Source organism: Geospiza fortis, unplaced genomic scaffold, assembly GCF_000277835.1.
Source record: "Geospiza fortis unplaced genomic scaffold, GeoFor_1.0 scaffold327, whole genome shotgun sequence".
Classification (NCBI taxonomy): Eukaryota; Metazoa; Chordata; class Aves; order Passeriformes; family Thraupidae; genus Geospiza; species Geospiza fortis.
This window is the reverse complement of record NW_005054410.1, coordinates 886,863-894,106: the sequence shown is the minus strand read 5'-3', so window position 1 is coordinate 894,106 and position 7,244 is coordinate 886,863.

The window sequence follows — 7,244 nt, the reverse complement described above, 5'->3', positions numbered from 1 at the left end:
GGCGCCGCTTCGCCGCCCTCGTTTGGCAGAACCACAATTACAAAACCCTCTCGGTTTTGGGGTCTGAGTTCTGCTTTCTTCCAAGTGACAACCCAATCCACTTTGGGGGTTTTTGGGGGTTTTTTTGGGGTTGATTCCCCCTTCCCTCCAACACGTCTTCGTAGCCCTTCACGAGCAGCATCCCTCGAGGGTGTGGCAGAGGGGATGCTCCCTGGAAGGTTTTCTCATTCCCCCCCGCTCTGCCAAATTTGAAAGTTCGTTTTAAACAGCAGATCCCTCGCACGTATGCTCACCGCGGGAATCCCCCGGGAGAATGAGTCTAAGTATTTGATTTAAAATCTCTTCCGTTTTCACGACTCCTGCTCTGGTTTTAAGGTATTTTTTCTGAGGATGTATTTACAAATATTAGGCAGCACCTAAAGGAATGGCTCGGCTTTGGTTTTGCTGTTTGAATATGATTTATACAGTTACACCAACGGAAATAAAGTGCAGAAATTTAAATGACTGGGCTGCCAGTCTGATATTTCTCTCTAACTCCACTCTTCCTTTTCTCTTCCTATGCTAACAGCTAATTGTTCCCGTTTCCTTTGGGGAATTATTTACTCCTTACCTACATACAATATCCCCGGGATTAATGTCAAAACAATAAAATTCCAGACAATTCTGTTGTAAAAGCATATTTCAGTTTCCTCCTTCTGGAGGAAGCTGAATTTTGCCTCGCGGCTGAGTGCAGTCAGTTCAAGCCCTTCTTCTCCTGCCAGGGTGGCTCGGTCCGGGGCTGGAGCCGGTGATTACAGGATTGCAGGTGCCAACATTTCTACTTTAAGCTTTCACAGGAAGGAGTGTAAATTTAAACCAACAGGTAGGAATGCCAATAGATCCACTCCTGTGCACGCAGAGATGATGTAGCACTTGGAGGTTGGCAGCGCTCCGGCTGCTCCGTGCCAGCGCTAATGGAGGGACTCCCAGCTGGAACGCTCGTCCTATTCCCCCCCTCCCCCTTAGCTATATGTCATCTGCCCTCCCCAAACATACTTTCCTTTTGCAAATTTCTCTTGTACATGCGATGGAGAAGAAGGGCAGTTGACCGGTTTGGCTATTTTTGAAGCTGTAAGAAAGAGACAGGATTTTCACAGGATCACCTTCTTCTGTTGCTTGATAAATCCAAAACTAGAGGTTAAACGTTCATGGAAAATCTAGCAGAGTGGGGTACTTTGCAGCACTGCACTGAGAAAGCGAGACATTTACTGAAACAATCTGTTCCAAGGGACTTGTTCTGCCTTTTTCAGTGCCACAGAATGATTGGATTTTTTTTTTTATTTATTTATTTCAAGAAATCAGATTATCTAATGCAACCCCCAGCTCCAAGTATAAGGACTTTCATTTTCAAATAAATTTGTTTTAATTTGTAGATAATAAGAAAAATCTGGGCTATTTATAGTGACTTTCTCTACACTAAATGCTACTTCTTACAATATTATAATCTTTGATATCATTTAAGCAATACATTTAAAAGAGTGACTATTTTTTCTACTGTAAATATTTCCATTATATTGAGAAGCCACAGATACTGTAGTGAAGTTCTGAAATGCTAGCAGATGGCATGCTGGTAAACAAAAATATCAAATTTATTTATTATGGTGCAATTTTTGTTCGATACTAAAATGTAATTCTTCAAGAAAGATACAGCTGTGAGCTGCACAGGTAAAATCTTCATTCCCACCATTGGTTCATATCAGTGAAAAGCAGACCCTACAAAAATGAAAGGGGAGAAGTGATGATGCCATGATCCACAAACAGTGAATTCTCCACAAGGGATGTGAGTGTGATTCAGATCTCTGCTCTCTCTAAGTTTGTTCTTTATAACAACAAATCAAGACGTTTCAGGTAAGGACAAGTTATGATAAAGCCAGCTGTAAAAATCACATGCTCTCTCCTTACAAGGATAACCTGGGGAGTTGCTTCTCTGAGTTTTTGGTGGATGCCTGGCCTTTCTGATCCAGGATCCTGTCTCATGAGCAGCCAGCAAGCACTGCTCCTTAGGAAGGCTCTACAAGGCATGTGGGGCAAGGTGGGCAGAGCTAACATTCTAACATTTCATTGTAACCCGTTGTGCAGAAAATGAAATAAGCTAAGCCAGAGTTGGTGGGGTTGTGCTGCTGTAAAAGCAAGCTGTGGGTCAGCAGGAGTGTCTTGTTTGAGGCCTGGAAGGTAATCCTTACACTCTACTTTTTGCTGATAAGATCTACACCAAAAAGACTTGGGCAAGTTGGAGAAAGTCCAGAAAAATGCCAGTAGGGATTTTCAGAGATCCCATACATGGATTTAGGGAAACAAGCTCAAAGACCAGGGAAACATAACAGAAGGTAAGACTATGGAGAAAGGTGATAACAAAAATATAAATTCTTGTCCTGAAACAATAACAATCTGCAATCTGGTACTATATTATATACATATATATATATAATCTTGAAGGGCAAAAAAAGGAGACACCACACTTGAGAAAAGCTTTCTACAACTGAGATTAATGACAGGCAAGAATAAGTTGCATTTCAGTTATGGCACTAAAACCTCTTTCAGTGGAGGATTTCATGGCATGTTACTCCAACATCTGTCAGGAGTGACATATGTAGGTGAGATGCTCTGGGAAAGGAACATAAACCATTAAATTTGTGCTCTTCATATCTTTCTCCTCCAATTTCTGTGACACCATAATTTGAAAAGCTGGAGAATGGCTTAAACTCTGAAACCAACACTATCACTTTTGTAGGCATTTGGTTTTGCAAAACTTACATCCCTAACTGGTCAAATTATTTCCTCAATCCTGCTCCCATAGTCTCTGAAAAACCATATTCAGATTTAGCATAAGCTTACATCAAGCTTATCCACATATTGTACCAATCTATCTTGTGGTTTGGTTTGAATTTGGCCCAAAAAAAAGAGCTTCTTTTTTATAAAAATGCAGTACTTTCCTGAGAACCAGAACACTGATATAAATCCCAACACTAAAACATTTCCTTTTTAATGGACATTAAATCTGGATTTAGGCTGCTTCAGTGCCTGCTTTTGAGAAAGTGGAACTGCTGTTGAGCTAATTAGTGAAAAATCTATGAATCACTCTGGAAGCAAATTTTCCTCCAAACTGCCTTAGAAAAGCTCCAAGACTGATTTATGAAAGACATATTTAACAGAAGATCAGGGTTGCATTGGTTTCATCTCCTTGAAATCTTCTTATCGCACAAAAACCCCAAAAGGTTCTGTAGGTTCTGTGGCAATTTTCCTGGATATATTCAAAATCCAGTTTGGAATAATCCTTTAAACCAGACTGGGCCACACTGTCCTGCCCTGAGGTTTGCTTGGCCAGGCAGAGCACAGGGACATTTGCTATGGCTTTGTTGCCTCTGTCCTGCCTTAGCACAGCTCAGCCTCCGAGCAGCGACTCCAGCCCTCTCCTGCCGCCTGGAAACACATTCCCTCCCTCTGACAGCTGGCACAATCCCGCTTCTGTGCCAAGCTACACCTCCAGCAGGCTGAGGAGAGCCCCTCACACTCAGCAGAGGCATGTCAGACTTGCAGCATTACCAGGGCAGCACTGGGGGGATGCACTACGGGGGAAAACCTCACCCTGAAAATGTTTCAAAATCAGCACCTACTTGCCCTTCTTTTTCTTTTTTTTTTTTTTTTTTTCATTCTGCAGGTAAATTGAGAGTTGAAAAAAACAATCTCAGAACAGAAAACTAATCATGTTAAACAACAGCATGTTTATAAAACTTTGATTTCATTGCTTGCACAAGTACTGTGATACTATCTTATATATTGTCAGAGCATGTCAGCGAATATAACATGAGAAACTGTTTCTCAAGCCCTCAAATTAATCCTTGCTTGTTGTTCACAGGATGTTGGAAGAGTGGAACTCCCCCTGTCACCATTTCATCCTTTGTCTTGCCAGTACTGAGGTCTGATGAAGCCACAGGGTAACTGAGAGTTTTCCTGAGTCCCTCAGGACAGAGCTATGCAGTTTTGCTGATATTTTAGGTCCTACAGCACTGATTTAGCCTCTGCCTTCAGTGAAATTTGGGGCTGAAAAAGATCTCTCTCCTTTCAGTGCTGGTAAATAACATGTGAAGGCAAAGGCTATTACAACATAATATTTGCTAATCTACTTTCAGCAGAGTTTCTCGGAACCTCATAGTCACATGAGACCATCAATTAAAAAGATGAATTTCTAAATTTATGCACAGAATTGACCTAAGTATACTCTGAAAGAACCAGAAAATACAACACGCCAAAACTATTTCTCAAGTTAAGCCAGACTCCAAGCTTCTGAGTCTGCTTGACAGACATGAAATGTTTAGGCAGTGATAAAAGGATGTGACTGAAGGAAAAGGTGGGATTTTCTCAGCAATTAATCACCAAATTCACAAGGGAAAACATCCGATGTGTTTTTCTGTTTTAGATAATGTGTAAAGCACCAGCAACATTACAGACTTGGCTCAGGAGATAATTATGACATGGAAGTTGATCACTCTCTGTGATGACATAGGTTAAGAAGAACTCTGTGAGTGTAACAGATAACATCTGCACATTAGTCGAAACTTGTCAGTGGGCTTGTGAAATGAATTGCTTTCATGACAAGCATGCCTGTTTCACATACATCTATAATGATTTCTCTCTTTCCCGCGGTCCACCACCAAAGTCAGGGAGCAAAATCTTTACACATCTGTGTATAAAGAAGTTGTTTTCCTGGACTTTATAAATCATGTCATGATTCACTGAACAAGAGACATTACTATAGGAATGGAAAACCTTTTAGCCTGATAAAGGTTCACCTTGTTTTCCAGCTACATTGTCAACTCTGAAGAATAAGAAAACTAGAGCCTGTTTCAAAGTTGTAGCTAAGTACAAGTTTGTGAGATTTTTAATGGAACTTGGAAAAAACTTAATTTTTCTCCCCAGAGTTATCATCAAGATCTTAACATTGCTACTCAGAGAACAGCCACACCTGGCAGTATATTTCTTCAAAAGCCAAAGCTATATATAAGTATGTGTAGTCAAAGAATACAAAGCCAAATAATTGCTTTCTGATTTTCCTGAGAAGACAGGAACACAATCATTTCCTGTTACTCCAACTTCTGCTTACAGAATTTCCAGTGCAAAGTAATTGTAAAACTTGATGACTAGAATGTTTTAGAATTTAATAAAGATACATATTTTAATGGGTTTCTTTACTCAGCCATCATTTTTATAATTGAAATAAAAAAACCTTTATTCATCCTATAAGTTTTCTCATTTGATCATCCATGATTAAGATGAGTAAAACGTTCCCAAAGAAGCAATTCAGCATAAGCTGCCCACACATTTCTGAAGGAATGAATGAATGAAAAAAAAATTAAAAAATAAAAAGATCAATCAGAAACTGGCAAGGAATCCTGTGCTTGGACAGCAATTGGAGTCTTGCATCCCTAAACCTGCATCCTTAAGTGATTTCATCTGTCTACAAAGGTTTATTTATCACTTACTTTTGACAAGTTTCAGTCATCTTTGTCCATGCTGCTGCTGCTGCTTTTTACCTCCATTTAATCACACATCTTTTAGAGGTTCTTGGACCTTTAATCTTGGTTGGCTCACTATCTTTTAGCATTTGGCTTGACCAAAATGGATTTTATTTTTCTGCAATCATGCTCTTCAGTTTCCCTTCCTCTGTTACAGTGGTGAACATCAGTGTCTGTTTTCCATCCCCACAGCTCAACCACTCTGGTAAGGTCAGTTTTGACTGTTCTCTCCTCTGCTTGAGGAAAATTGTCAAATATTGTTGTCTTTCCCCCCACTACAATCTATTCCTTCCTTTTTAGTCAAATATTTGGACTTCTATATCTTTTTTCCCTTCTTCTTGGCTCCTTCCTGTACTATTTTTTCCCTTTTCCCCTCTTCAAAATGCTTGCTGCCAAAACTGTTAATTACCTTTCTTTTCCTACACAGATGCAGTGGAAATCATGAACATCTAAAACTTTGGGTATTAAACATTTAAATAACAAAGCATTGAAGATAAGCTGCGAAAATAAATCAAAGCAATAGTACCTCTTCCTACATTCTCTCAGATACTTGAGCATGTGCATGCCTTACTTTACTCCTTGGCAATTCTTCCTCTGACTGGAGCCAAGCTGAGATCCTGAATCTTTGGTGAGAATTCTTTAGGCACTGACATTGAAAATACTGGTGTTTTCTGCAGATATGACCCAAATAATTAAGATACCAGCCAGTATCACACTAAAATAAAGGATGAAGAAATAACTTGGAAGAAGAATGAAAAAAATAAACCTTCAGCAGGGCTGAACCCTGAAAAAATAATATTTATTATTATTTCTTCTGTATTCTGACAAACTTGGTAAGATTTTGATACAGGATGGTGGCATTGACACTGCTTATTAATGAGCTCCATCAGCATAAATTCCTCACCTGTTTAGATCTTATCAATGTTCTTAAAAATCTATGGGCAGCTATTAAGATGAATTCAACAAGAAGGACATCTGAAGTTAGAAACACGTGGCACAGAAATTGTAATGGGCCAGGAATGCTCCTGTTATTCCTAAAATTGCTTGTAAAATAGTAGTAATGTAACAAAACCAGCGTGAATGGAAACAAATCTGGGTTTGTTTATGAAGTGTCTTGCCAAGAATGCCACATGGCACAGCAACACTGCTCTCTGACCTCTGCCTTACCGATCCTGGCCTCTTCTGCAGCTCAAGCCCTCGTTCCTAAGCCAGCATCCCACTGAAATAACAACCTTTGCACATCGTACGTGTGATCTCCGTGCTGCCTGGTCACACGGGCCGGGGACATTCACACAAGCGAGGGCAGGGCCCCTTTCCTGCTGCTGTCCGGCCGGGCCAAGGAGCCCGGGCCAGGCTGCAGGGCGGGGATCAGAGCATCGCACCTGGAGCTGCCACAAATCCGCACGGTGCAGCTGCCAGAGGGAATCCCTGCGGGCTTCACCGGCCCAAAACTCCCAAAGCCCGAAGCGTGTCCGGGAAAGACATCTCCAAACCGTGCGTCTGAGATTCTACAGAGAGTTAACAAGGAGCAGAGAACTGCCGCTCCCTCCGGCAGCTGCCGCGGTCAGCGTGCGGAGCGTTCCGGCACTGCACAGAGCCCGAGGGACCGACTCCGCATTGTTCCAGGGGATTAAAAAAAAAAAGAAAGAAGAAAAAAATAGAAGCGCTCCTGACGCGGCGGGCGGAGCCTCC